Below are 15784 nucleotides of genomic sequence, written 5' to 3' on the forward strand. Positions count from 1 at the left end.
TATTTTGGAGCATAATAGTTGGAGGTTGTAGTAAGACGTAATAAGAATACCAAAGCATTTGAAGATGAATAAAGAGTTATTCGAAACATTCAAAATGCTTCCTACTTTTGTATGGGCTTTGATGTTCTTATTTGTATTTTGTTTACATTTATTCAAATGAAGATTAATTTAAACACAGTCAGGTAACTTCGTGAAAATGATTATTAGTTTGCAGTGTTCGCACATGTTCAAGCTTTCTATTTTTCATTTAAAACAAAATCCGTTAGGTGAAGCACAAGAGTCGCTTCACATGCCATGTAACGCTTGTAGCAACCAAACGCCTTCGACAGATTAAGACTGAACGAGCAAGATACAAGCAGAGCAGGCTAGAAAAACAATTAGTCTACAGTGAGGTTAAACCTCACGAATTCGGTCAAGCCGGGACCGTCGCTCTACCAACTGAGCTATGCAGGCTCAGAGGGGAGCAAGTTGAGAAACAACCATAAATCGCTAATGATGGATTTAAACACAGTCAGGTAACTTCGTGAAATTGATTACTAGTTTGCAACATCTGATTAGTTTGGGTCTCTATTAAGTTGCTAAATATTAATGGTCACTTAAACCAGTGCTTCCAACCTTTTTCAGTTCGCGACCCACTTTTAATGCAAGTTTTATTGTGCGACCCACAATGGGATATGACCAAATAAATAAAGTTACATAAAACCTGCATCTTAACCACTGGCGTACGTACAAAAATATGTAATGCGACACAACACATCTAATTATTACTTATTTGTGATTGTTGGATAAATGTTACGTAATGATAATGCATAATTTCCCGTTCTAATAGAAAACTGTAACATTTAGAAATGCTTCGCGACCCACTGGTTGGGAAGTATTGACTTAAACAAACATCTCAGCTTATAAATTTCTCAGAGGAAACACTGATAAAAACAAAATTCATAACAGACAAACGCTCAGATATCGCAGCTAAACAAGAAAGAAAGTAGAATAAGTTATTTACCGTAACAGGAACGCATAACATGTTTAGGGATGACGTCACAAAGTTACGTCATTACGAGGCGTCATAAAACAAATAACTTTAAGAAACCTGGGCCTATCGTTTATTCCTATGCACACATATGGAACTAAAATAAGCAAATATTGTTTAAAGACATGTTTTCGTAAAAAATAACATATATTTTAGTATTTTCGGCACACTATAAACGCAATACCTTTTCCAAAACAATTTTCCCACTATAAATATGCAATTCATAGAAAGAGCAACCGGATTATATGGACAGGAGTCACTAAACTATTAGAATTAGAAATTGGATCATTATTGTTTTCTCATATTAGATAAAAATTAAAATTGGATCATTTTTGTTTTCTCAAATTAGATTAGAATTTCTTTGTTTTCTCAAATTAGATTAAAATTACCGAACTCTTAAAAATCCAAATTTAAACAAGAATTTAATTTTAATAGAATCAGTTTAGTTTAAGGCAGGGATGTCCAACATTTTATTATAGTGGGCCGCATTGACATTTAAAATAATTTAATGGGCCGCAGAACCTATTAAGTTTCAAAATTAAGTATTGTTCTTTAGAGTTATAACGGGCCTTTATAGTTATATATACTTTTTTTACCCATACTATACTATTAGTGCGCCCCTAAAGGCTGACTGGTACATTTAAATTAGGCTAATATTGAAGGTTTAAAATACTACTTGGGAGTGAAAATGACTAGCGGGCCGCACAAAAATTTCAGACGGGCCACAATGTGGCCCGCGGGCCGCAGGTTGGACATCCCTGGTTTAAATCGTAATTTATTCTCAGAATAATGTGAGTGACAAATGTTCCTGTGTCAATTTTTATACGTTTTAGCATAGCCTGTGGTTTTCAGAACAAGGTTTTTCAAACCTCAACAATTACAATTACCAAATGAGCTGTTTTTGATTATTATTATTTCACAATATTTACAAAGAATTAAATACTTTTTTCATGCCTTTTTATGCGTTTTAGACTGTAAATTCACCTACAAGTGGTTTCGACCAAAAAGTTTTTATTTAAATTCTTTGTTTCGACCGAGAGACTAAAAATGCCTTTGGGTAAAGTAGGATTTTTGTAAAATCCGAATTAGATTAGAACTAGAATTAGAGCCCAGAAGCATTTCACAAAATTAGAATTAGAATTAGAATTAGTGGCATTTTGCTAAAATTCATTGAATTAGAAAACTAGAATTATCTAGTTGAGACCTAAATAAAAAACAATACGGGTGAGATCAGTGTAATAAGTAGGAAAACTGCAATTTGTATTAATAGCTCTCACAATCGGATTCTTTAATTCGTGGCACAAATGCTGTTCTGGAGTAGGTATTTCATTTTCACACTTTTTCGGCGTCTTTGCATGCCATATTTTCATCCATTTTGACATGACTCAACCCCGTTTCATTTACCCTTTGACTTTTAATTTACATCTGCTCAATTTAATTGACTCGTTCGATTCTGTTCACCTTCCACAGGTTCCAAATGCACTCGGTCGGGCGGGCGAGTTGGTGTAAAACGTTAAACAAAACTGCACTCGCCAGGAGCGAAATGTACTTGCAGTGGCAAGAGTAATAAATCTTAACCCTGTGATGTATCAAAACAGTGTTTGTAAGAAAAAAATGGTTCGAGTTGAACAAAAAACAAAACACTTTTTTTAGTTTAATCCTAGTGATTCAAAATATCCAAACTAGCAGTTTGCAACTTTGTAATGAATTAAGCCAATTCATTGACTTAGTTAAGTCAATTTATTGACCACTGTTTTTACATGATTAACTGAAGTCTTTTGGAAAAAATAACTTGCCTTGACTTAAGGCTTTCAGACAAACGACTTGACCTGACTTAAGTATTTTGGGCAAATAACTTGGGTTGAAATAAAATGATTTTATTTAAAACGTTTTTTCATATAATTGTGCAATTTTGTTAAATTTGTGGACGAAAAAATATTTGTATACTATATAATTCGCGTTTTTCTTTTTCAGTTGAGCTATTTATCGAAATACCAAATTGAATTGATCTAATGTTTAATTTTTAAGACGGACTTGAAAATAAATTGCTCTTGTTGTGACTTGACTTGCTATTTATTTAAAAAAAACTTTGGACTTAATTATTTTACAAATCCTTTGACTGGGACTTAAGTCATTTTAAAATCTTGTCAATAGTGAAAATATTGTTTTAGGTACAACTTTAAATAAATTGAGCTATACTCAGTGAAGTATAACAACATTCCTTTATATGGCAACTTTCTGGTTTTAGTTGAATTCAAAATAAAAGTTACTTATAATTCTTTTTATTACAATGTAGTAAGGTTTACAAAAACTTGCCGTTTGTAAAAAAAAGGCTAAGAGCACGTTTGCTCGTACAACCTTTTTAACAAAAGTTAAAAAACAACAGCCGACGGGTTAAAACAGAAGGCAGAGTGCGACGAATAGAGGTCCCCGCTTTATTTCGTCGAAGTCGGAAGTCGGTTTTAAAAAAGACAGACAGTGTCCTAACTAGGACCAACACATGCAACTAGTCTCAAAAAACAGGATTTGGAGACCTAAAACGAAAATGAGACATGTAACACTTAATAAAAGTAAGTTAATATAGTTTCGAGGTTCAACTGTACGGACAATGCTCAACCTTCTGTTCAATTGCCTTTTTTGTTTTGTGAAAATCAAATGTCATTATGTCCGTTACTACAGTCCGTCGTGTAGGTAAAAATCAGTAGCCAACGACTTTAGTGGTTAACTGTCTCAAAAGATGTATTGAAAATATCTCTGTGCTATGTGTAGGGGGTGGACAAATCTGTAACATTTTGTTAACCATTGATTAGGCTACATTTGATTTAAAACTGACTGCCTCAATCCAAATTCCTATTATTTCTAAAATCTTTACTACATACTTAAGTCAAAATAAGTTATTGGTTTAGGGTTTATTACACAAACAACCGTATAATAATATAGTTAGTGAACAGGTAAAAACAACTTCGGCACCGCAGGCAAAAATAGATTGTGTGAGTTCGATAAACTGCAATAACCCGCGTTCAACTAATGCTTACTAATATACATCACCACGTTAAATGACCCGGCAAACAATTAGTGACCGGTTAAACCTACCTCAACCTATTTATAAATCGGTTTCTCAATTACACTATAGGCATTACAAATTTTAAATAAAATTTAACCTAACATAATTTAGGTGCAATTGGGCGAGTTTAGGCCAAATGCATTGGAAATTATTAAAGGTATGAAAATATATTGTATTTTGAAAAATCGGTAACAAATTCGATGCTTTAAACCAGGGATGTCCAACCTGCGGCTCGCCTGGAATTTTTGTGCGGCCCGCTAGTCATTTTTACTCCCAGTATTTACCTTCAATATTAATTAAAATGTACCAGTCAGCTTTTAGGGTCGCACTAATAGTATAGTACGGGCAAATATATATATATATATATATATATATAACTCTAAACGCCCGTTATAACTCTAAAGGCCAATACTTAATCTTAATACTTAATAGGTTCTGCGGCCCATTAAATTATTTCAAATGTCAATGAGGCCCACTATAATAAAATGTTGGACATCCCTGGTTTAAACATTAAAAGAAAATCCGTGTGTTGTTTGACGTAATAAGAATATCAATGCCCATACAGAAGTAGGTATCATTTTCAACGAAAATGAATAAAGAGTTATTCGAAACGTCCAAAATGATACCTATTTCTGTATGGGCTTTGATATTCTTACTACGTCTTAATACAACCTCCAACCATTATGCTCCGTGTGTTGTTTAGTTTTTATATTAAAAAATGACTGAATTGTATAGAGTCTATAGACATATACATTGTGTATTCTGTGACCAAACCCTTCTGGAGTCTGGCCAACGACAATGGCGCCCATATTATATTACACACATGATGCCTTCGGGGAGGCTTACTGAAACCTTTTAGCCTGATCAGAATTGAATACAACAGGAAGCACTGGAATCACACAATACAAATTGTGTATAATGTAAGTTTCAGTGCTGAATACGGGCTGTTGATTCCCATCAATTGAAGTTGTATGTACGAACAGGATACAGCTGGCAATGGCGCTAACTATACTTGCTAATTATTTATCGGCTTTATCCCCTCTGAGTCGGTTTAGCTATGTTAGTATAGTACAGGCTAGTTGTTTCTCTAGATTTGCTTTCATGAAAATCGAATCAATGTGAAGTTTCTTGTTCTAATACAATGTAGCAATGGCGAAATGGTGGTTGCCTGAATTTCTCCCCTCGGAACCTGTATACCTCAGTTAGTAGAGTGAAGGTCCCGGTATGGCCGGAGGTCGTGAGTTCAAACCTCACCAAGAGCCAGTTGTTTATCTAGATTTGCTTTCATGAAAATCGACTCAATGTGAAGTTTCTTGTTCTAATACAACGTAGCATACAATGGCGACATGGTGGTTGCTTGAATTTCTCCTCTCTGAACCTGTGTACCTCAGTTAGAAGAGTGAAGATCCCGGTATGGCCGGAGGTCGTGAGTTCGAGCCTCACTGCAGGCAAGTTGTTTTTCTGGCCAGGCATTTTTATCCTGATCAGACTGACAATTTCGAAGGCACACGGTGTAAGAAACCAACAATTAACATTTAAATGCAAAATGTGAACTCCGACAGCAACGTTATACATGTATTTTGTTATGACAGTTTTGGTTTGGTTGTGTTATTAAATATATATAGACCGGGTTGTTATGAAAACCAATGAGTAGATCGTTGGTTAAATATCGCGACACCTAAATATGTTACGTCGAACTGGGTTCAGTTGAGGAGGTTTCAGTGCACAGGTTGTTTGCCACTCGGTTCAACTTGTCGGAAGCTATTAAGCGCATTGGCCGAATACGACCAACCTAGTTCAGTTCAGTTTTGTCAGTTTAGATTTTGTTGCTTTTCAGCGGAGGAAGTACAGTTAGTTAAAAAATCAGTGTTGTAAACAATTTTGAAATGTTTTTTGAAGCGAGTCCTAGTCAATTTATTTTGTTAAAGTTCAAGATAAGTTTTTTCAAAAAATACAAAGTTAAGTCCAGTCAAGTCATTGACTTCAGTCATTACAACACTGGAAAAATTCACGTTTAGGTAATTGAAATTAGCAACTACAATACAACTTAAGAACAGTAATGGTAACGGGTGGAAATGGTAGTAGCCTACATGGTGAAGAAGCAAACAAAAAGTAAACCTGCTATGTTGAAACGTTTCAACAATGTTGCCGCTCCTATGTGTAGGCTTATCTAAGCCTTTCGTCGCACACGAATCTCGTTAAATATGTAGGCATAGTATATTTAAAACAGGTTCCTCTGGCAATATATATTATTTTCTACCAACGTTTCGGCTTACTATCCGGCAAGCCTTCGTCAGGGACTGACACACAAGGCCAACTTTTTACTTTTTGTCTTGTTGGCCTTGTGTGTTAGTCCCTGACGACGAATCTCGTTATTCAAGATTTGGATCACAATGATTGGAGGTTTGAAGATATACGTATATTACGAATATTAAAGCCAATATAGAAATGGGTAGCATTTGGGACAACGATACAAATATATCTTCAATTATTTTCAATCAAAATTCAAAATGACGCCACGCTTCTATATGGGTTTTTCTATCCCTACTTGGTTATACAAGGTTTCTGCTAGTTCACTTGGTCTTATATTAACAAGGACGTTGAACAAGAAGCAGTGTGTAAACCGTTACAAGGAAATACCACGCAAATTTTAAAAAAACCTGCGTGATTGATCGACAGATTCGGTGAGTCTGCGATATTTTCCGGTGTTCTATTAATACGTAATCCGTTATCTTTGGTTCCAAAAACGCTACTTAAGAAGGACTAGATCAAATTTGTTGAACATGTGTGTGTGTGTGTGTGTGTGTGTGTGTGTGTGTGTGTGTGTGTGTGTGTGTGTGTGTGTGTGTGTGTGTGTGTGTGTGTGTGTGTGTGTGTGTGTGTGTGTGTGTGTGTGTGTGTGTGTGTGTGTGTGTGTGTGTGTGTGTGTGTGTGTGTGTGTGTGTGTGTGTGTGTGTGTGTGTGTGTGTGTGTGTGTGTGTGTGTGTGTGTGTGTGTGTGTGTGTGTGTGTCTTTTATTTAAAATAAGAAAACTTAGACTTTGGGAGAACCATCGCTTCGGTCGCAAATAGTTGACGATGTTTGTCCGAGAGATAAAGCTCCAGCTTTTTAAGAAAGAGTGAAAGTTTTAATTTGCGCCAGAACGTCAATATTTGCGACATTTTTATCTGAAAATAAATGTTCTCCTACTGTGTTATCTCTTTTTTTAACGTTACTGTCTGCTTTACTAAGATCAAGTAGGCATGTCGAGGAGTTTAACGTCATACGTGATAAATATCTGAAAAGCAATGTACATAGAGCTGGGGCAAATTTATGGGTGATACGGCCCGTACCAGTTTCATTGAAATGGAAAACTAATAAACATTACAACGAAAAATAACGATGTAACCAGGGTTCGGCAACCTACGGCCCGCGGGCCGTAGGTATTTAAAAGAAATGGCGGTATACCAAAAAAAAAAATCGCGCTCGCTTCGCTTGCCAGGTGTGCCAACACTGAGCTAGATTAACTTTAAATGTTAGCGCGTTCCCTCAAAGTACTTTTACTACTTTTCGTTAGTGGTATGGATGACGACGTGTGAACTCGAATTTTCAACCAAACAAACGCTTTTTTTCTCTCTTTGCGCCAACACTTTACAGCCTTCTTAAATGTTATTACGATCAGAGGCCTGGCTGATTCACAGTTGTTCTAACATGAAAATAACACAATTATTAGTTAACATTTTGTGTGGCCCACAGAGATCTTTCTGAGTTGGTTTTGGCCCGCGACTAGAAAAATGTTGCCGACCCCAGGTGTAGACGATGGGTGGCCAACCAGTCAGCCAACAAGGGTCGCATTTCTAACTTGGTTAACCGCAAAGAGCCACACCTCACACATGAAAAGAAAATAATAGCCTATCACTCTATTTCTTGCTCACTTCCTCAAAGCAATTGCACCAACCGTGAAAAAGCGTACCTTTATTCGGTTAACAAGACAAATATTTAATTTAGAAGGAGACTCGGGGCATTGGTTGAAAAAATGCACATTTATCGATATAATGTCATTTATCAAAATGTTTTGAACAAATAACCTGAGAATCATTGATTCGCCGCTTTATGGCTGTTTTGCGAAGTGCAAAAATCATACTCTTTGCGTTTATCATGTTTTAAAAGTGTTTCTAACATACATGGCCTTAAGGCAAACTGGCAAATAAAAATAACTTTGCCAAACGAAACCGGCACATTCGAAAATATCATAATTGTGCAACATGAACGTAAGAGCCGCATAAAACTGGGTAAAGAGACGCATGCGGCTCGCGAGACGAGTGTTGGCCACCCCTGGTGTAGGCTGTCCTATAACTGTAGGTGATTCGTGCAACAAAAGTTAACGTTTAAAAACCCTAATGAAACCATGATCAGACATTTTTTAATTTTTAATCTCTGATCCTGGTTTCACTTGGGTTTCTGAACTTTGGGTTTTACTTTTTAATATACGCGTCAGCGGAACAGTGATCGACAAGCAGAAACCTGCTGCCAATGGCTTTCGATTCCTTAAAGATGCGCCTTTTTATATGTTAGTAGTGGTTACACGAAAAACTTTTAAAAAACAAGCTTAATAAGCCTTTGACATCCTCAAATCTATTTTAGTAGTCGTGCATAACTTTACCTAAGTCCCCAATAAAGAGGCAAGAGCCGTTTGTAATGCCTTTTTTACAATGATTAAAAGCACATTTAAAGTTCAAGACACAATTGTTTCTTTGCTTTGCGATTGTAGCCTTTTTTCATATTTAACCAAACAAATTTTAGAATTTTCACAGCGAATTTTGTCCAATATATGGTCGACGAAAAATCCTAGTGTTCTAGTTTAGCACAATATTTGAGATGTGGTCCTTGATCCCTGAAATCGATTTTATTGCTCGTAATGTCAATGGCATAATAAACGAATATATTAGGCGGAACTGGCAGTAAAGGTACACTTAACATTGTAATAAAGATTTACATCGGAAAAAACTGTTTTCGTTATTTAATCTTGAGAACGATAACAACCTGTTAATAGTAAAATCTCCACACAACGTCCAATAACAATGCAAACTGAATATGTAAAAAAGAAGATATCTCTTCGCCCTAAAGCACGTTAATGACGACAATGACTTCGAATGGTAGCAATATACTTTACAATTTCTTGTCTCAGTCAAAATCAGTCACTATAGGTTCTAGTTTATAAAAGAGAAATATATTTCGCCAATCACGGCATCATCAGTCTCTGAAATACGAATACAAAATAATGTAAACACTTAAACTAGGTGGTAGAAATAAAAAGTCATAGGAAAATAATCGTAGAACCAAGAGCATCAAACTACGCGACCAGGTTAAAAATATATAAGATGAAAGTTATAGGTATAGGCCATAGTGCTATAGAAAACCGGACCATCCTGCTACCCAAGTCTTGGGAAAAACAACAACCAGCTGTGTTGGTAAAGCGAAAAGAAAAAAGGGAAAAAAACTTATATCTAGGATTGTTCGATACTTAACTTTCATTGCGATGCCGACAAACGGTGTTTTGAAAAAAAAAAACGTGGATAGGGTCCGATAAAAAAAAAAAAAAAAATAAATAAATAAACAAAAAAATAAGGTACGATACCAAATATCCTCATCAATATGCCTTAAACATGCGAAATAAACAAAGTAACATATCGAAGGCATTTTTTTTTCAGGTTATTACAAAAAAATTGTTTTTTTTAATCATGACTGAAATTCTTGTTATTTTTGGTATCAGATCGGCACCTATAGCTGCTATCCGATATTATCGGTCATTTCTACACAGGTTTTTTTTAAGGTTTGGGTGACCGCTAAGTAGTTTTAAGAGACCGCAAGTGTGTCATTTAAATGCCAAAAGTTGCGAGTCCAAAATTTGGGAAAACGCTGGAGAAATTTGAACAAAACACCTTAAAAAAACACTGCCCCTACTTATAAGCTAAGTTCAACCCCCTCATAGGTATAAACGACAAAACGACTCCTTAAACCAGGGTGTCCAACTCAAACATTTTATCTTATAACTTCTTCCCGTGCCAAAGTTTCGTAGCCGAACCAATTCTTTTTAATCATATAAGCGCTTTTTTATCAAAAATGAGAACGTTTATTTAAACTTGAAAAACAAAACTGTCTAGTAGAAATGCGCATCACTACATCAAAGTGTCTCTCGGTGAGCTCACTTTTGTTTCTTCACACCAAGCTGTATAATATGATGTGAATGCTAGCCTCCACACAGTATTATGTTACTATTTCAAAAGTAATTGTTGGTTGTCGTGATTGCCAACAAACAATGACAATTGGCTGTATAGCAAACTTAGTATTTTCTGACAATTGGCTAAATAACAAATTAAGCTTTTTTGGCTAATGGCTAAATAACAATTTTAATATTTTTGGGGAGGGCTTGCGTGCTATTTTTTATTACGTCGCGTGCCACATTTGGCACGCGTGTTGGACACCCCTGCCTTAAACATATGTTAGCCTTTCAAAACAACTGTTTTAATTAATTATTGAAAAAATCACTGTTAATATTAATTCTTCGTCACTGCGGTTTGATTGTTTGGTCTATGTTTATATTAACCCAAAATGAATATCCTTTAAAGCTTTAAAAAGCATAAAAAGATAAGTTTTTGGAGCGTTTTAGTTAGGCGTAGTTGGAATCCAAAGTCCATACAGAAGTAGGTAGCATTTTGTGAACGTTTCAATTAATAATTCTTTTATTTTCAACATAAGTTTTTTTACGTAAAAAACCTCAAAATCATTTTTAAGTGCATAAGATTTTACTCTTAGAAATTCTCTTTAGAATTAAAAAAATGCGGATTTTTATTTTTAGGGCGTTCGTTGAAACTTCAAAATATACAGCATCTTATTTTCTTGATATTTAAGATAAGACTATTTAAATTACTTGTATTGAAAAAAGAAATCAGTAAAGAAGCTGCATCTTGAGTTGCATAACATGTGAGGTATACTTATCAACACGTGTATTTCGTGCACTAAATTAAATACACTTCCTCTAAAAAAACAAAACCCAATAATGCGTGTCTGCCAATCATTTACCAGCCACATATTTTAGAGTAGGGCGATACTCTAACAGACTGCTGAACAATATTGACTTACAACTACCATTTTAATAGCGCTTTAAGTGGCTTCCTATAAGCTATACATTCATTGTGTTCTTTCTTACCACCTACTAGGACGGATAAAACCAGAAACATTTTTTTTACGGAACCTACAAAATTTTAAAGATGACGTCACAAGTTACGTCATAACCAAACGTCTAAATCAAGTAACTCTAGGAAACCTGAGACTTTGCGAGATGTACAAAAATGCAACTGAAAACCTCGTTTAAATACATTCAAGGAGATGGCGGACTAGACTGGTAAAAAAATACATTTTTTAAACAGTACCTAATGCAAAATTCACCCGAACCCTGTTGCGGACGCAATAATTTTACCGTTAAGCCCTTCCGATTTACTTTCACCACTGCCTTCCAGGCAATTATGTTACTCCTATTGCACAGGTTTTGATAGAAACTTAATTAAAAATGTTCCGGGGCAATAGCAATGGTAAAACCAATTACCCAATCCAATAATCTTACATATATTTTAAAAGGAAAGAAAGTTTAGCCATTTTATGTTTGCTTATATAATATCAAAGCCCTAACAAACGTTTTTATGGTCATACAACTGGTTGCTTTAAAGAAATTCATTTTTTATATTTCAAACCACATTTTACAAGTTTTATTATTTTATCACATTCTTTAATTTTCTCACAAGCCAAACATGGTCGATATTTCATTCAGCAATTCGCATGTGACAATCTGCAATAATAACCACGCCTTCATTTGTATAATAATTCCTTTTTTAAAAGCACATTACAAATGGTTGCTAGGAAAAGGTTGAGTATTTGTGCGCGCAAAGTAGGTTTAGAAAAGTAATTTGGGGAAAAACGATCATTAACGAGCTTGGCAAACAAGCCAGTCATAAGTTGGCTGGTTCACGAAAGATTCCTTTAAGAGCAAATGCATTGGGCAGGAATAAGGTTGGAGAAGTTGTGGAGAAATGCAATTTATTGTACCAAGCAATTCTGGAAAGATTTATTTATTTTTAAATCGTTACTGGCGCATAATTTTCGGCAGTTGTATAATTAGGGCTGGCAATTTGAAAGCATTTACGGAATTGTGGAATTTTCCCTAATTATTATTTATTTAAAGGTTTCAAGATAGCCAAGTTCAGTTTTTTTGTAGTTTGGGATAAGACGAAAATAGGATTAACATCATATTAGTCCTAATGGCCAGAATAAGGCCCTACCTACACAGCCTTTTACCTAATCCCAAAAAATCGGTGCTAAACAACGGCGTCGTTCAAACTATAGGCCGGCCAAACGTCAACACCAAAATGGCCGATGCCATTTCGTCCCATACACTCTCCCTACAGTTTTAGGCGTTGTTTTGTCTATTTTAGCCATGTACCGATCAATTTCGGATTTAATGCGACATTTTTAGGTCTTATTTCGTTGAAGATATATTCGCGTCATTTGGCTTTATTATGCATTTTTATCTTAGTTCTGTCGTATTGTAGGCTAATCCACTTTAGATATTGTTGCTGTGTAGGTTTTTATAGTGTTCCGCTGCCAAGTTCTGTGTCAAAGACTAGACATAACACAAGGTGGTTTGCTTAATTTTTCGCTATTGCTCGTGTTTATCCGAATTGATATGTGATACACATTAATAATGGGTGTGGTCAATACAGTCACGTGATACACTGTTTACATAGAAATCAAGTAATACTGTATTGTTTACTACAGTCTTATTTTTGTGTGTTCCCATAAAAACATAACAGCTACGTAAGGTTGAACGCGAAGTTGTGTACAAGGGACTAGCGTTATTGTTATGTGCCACTACTAGTTAGTTTATGTCGTTTAAAACACATTTCCTCTCAATGATTAGTGACCAGCGTCAACTCTTTTTGCCACAAAAAGTTGTGGTTGGCAACCAAAAGGCGTAAAGCAATCACGTATAAAAATAAAACTCGTATACGGTATACCGGTACATGTTGTGTACTTATTATGGGGTTGTTTGTTCTAATCCAGGGGTTCTTAAACTAGCGTCCATGAACCCCGTGGCGGTCCGTGTACTAGTGTTAGGGGGTCCATGAATCCTACTTAAAATAGTAGTGTATATTTAAGAAGTAATCTTGTTTTAAAAGGAAACAGTTTGATTAAAAATTAAACGGTTTTGCACTGAATGTATAGTTAGACTCCATTTCACTTTCACATTTTTGGACCGAAATCAGCAGATTTATGAAGCCTGTTTGTACTGTGACGTCAATTTATGACGTCATTTTTGAAAATGTTTGCCTACAGTGGTCGACGCGAAGTAAAAGAAAATTTTAGGGGTCTGCGATAAAAATAGTTTAAGAACCTCTGCATACGTAGGTAATTCATTGCTTTTGACCGATGACACGGTTAAGGTAACTTTGAAGTTGAAAAACTCTAATCTAACGATCACCATAAATAGTGGAATTGTTCAGCTAGTACCTGGATTTTATTTTAATTTTTTTCACAAATGCATATTTTGACATTTTGTAGTAAAGTTTTGTGTCAATTGTAGGTAAAAGTATAACGATTTATAGTTTCATAACATTTGGTCATAGCGGGAGTTTTGACAATTATGATAAGGTTCCATCAGGTTTGCGGGGTTTCTACTTAATAGTAATTCTACAGCGTTCTCAGTCACTAAAAGGTTATTTTATTGATAGTTTTGTAGATATTGTCTTTACTGTGTTTTTCCGTTTTTTTAACTTTCCTAAATTCCTTGCGATTTTCATATCCAGAATGAGGTACCTTAGGTATGGCAGTCAAAATTCGTATCACTCAATTATCAAGTCTCGGTAAAAAAATATATAAAATGTAAACTTCTTATAATTTTGGGGTTTTATGTTATTTTTCAAAAGTAAATTAATGTACTGTCCTAAAGCAATGTGTAACTTAAGGGGCTGTGTTTTAATTCAGTTATAAAAAAAGGAATAAACTGCTCATCAAACTGTATTAAACAAATCTCTTAAAAAAGTTAGTTAAAACATGTTAAACTTTGTTTAAACGAAAATTTACAACACCTAAAATAAAACAAAGTTCTGTATATATATATATGATATTTACCAAAGTGTACATGAGGCCAGTCGTTGTACAAACCGCTTAACTCCAGTTGCAACTATGCAAACAATCCAGGTCGTTAAAAGGAGACGATAAGTCAGTAAAACAGCAGAGCTTGGTTTCGCATCCTTATAATTTATTGAAAACTTGTCATCTGACCGACAGGGCTTAATATTTTTTAAATCCAGGCAGTTTTGCTTTGCGTTTTTGTAGGTATATGTTTGTTTCACATGTTTTTCGTTAGTTTCAAAACGTATTTTGGAGCATAATGGATGGAGATTAGTTGGATGTAGAAAAGATTATATCAAAGCCTAAGCAGAAGCAAGTATCTAACATTTACAAAGATTTCTTCAAAATGTTTAAAACATTTGCTATCTTCTTCTTTATGTTAATCGATATTTATTATAAGCCACGATTTCCAGTTAACAAGTGATTTTAAAACGACTTTAGTCACAAGTCCAATTCAAGTTTTTTTGATTAAATAACAAGTCAAGTGCTTAATAAGACCAAGTAAATTTCAAGTCAAGTGCTTGTTATAAGAATTAAACGTTAAACTATTAAAATTGTCCGATTACAAAACTCTTAATTAAAACATAACAAAAACGCAAAGTAGAACAAGAAAACTGTTCTATATAAAAAAATCCTAAATTCGATAAAAAAGCCTAATTAAAACACTTCTTTTCAACCTAAGTCATTTGTCCAAAATAGTTGAGCCAACCAAAGTCATTTGACCAAAATATTTAGCCTAAGTCAAATAAATTCATTTGAAAACTGTGAGCTAGGAGCACTTAAGTCAAGTCATTGGATCACTGAGTCAATTTGATTTGATTTCCGGTTTAATCTCATTCTTATAAACTTATGACGTCATTGAAACATAACCGTCTGTTATTTTTGTCAAAATAAGGTTTTCTGCCTTTTTTTTAAAAAGACAGACAATAGCACTCTTCATTTTTCGCGAAATAATGCTCACTGGGCATAAATGAATCGGTCTTAAATATGTCAGTGACGTCACAATATAAAACAGTTACAAACTGTGACGTCATAGGTGCCAAGTGAGTTTTTCACAAGTTTACAAAAGATCTGAAACGTTGGATTAGATTAGCAAAAAATGAAAAAGCAAGTCAAAATAGGATTCCTGTATTTTTTCACATATTAAAAATGAATAACGAGTTTTTTCAAAACGTTCAAAATGCTACCTATTTCTGTATGAGCTTTGGTATTCTTACTATGTATTGTTTCAACTTTGTATGCTTAGTTTTGTAAAATTCAGTCACATTATTGCGAGTTTTGTGGGCGATGTATTTTTCGGATTTTCGTCCCGCTTTTGACCTTACTTAAATTCCTTGCAACTTTGGGAATATTCCATTACGTAAATTATTTTTATTATGTTGGACTATTTTTGCAAAATTGAAAAAGCAAAAGTGTTTTGAATAGCGGAATCTGTAAGAATGGCATTTTACGGTGGTCTTGTTGTGTTCCAAACAGATTGCGGACGTGAAACTATTGTTGAAACTGGACATAGCGTCGTGGCC

This window comes from Ascidiella aspersa, chromosome 3 (assembly GCF_963924565.1).
Source record: "Ascidiella aspersa chromosome 3, kaAscAspe10.2, whole genome shotgun sequence".
Classification (NCBI taxonomy): Eukaryota; Metazoa; Chordata; class Ascidiacea; order Phlebobranchia; family Ascidiidae; genus Ascidiella; species Ascidiella aspersa.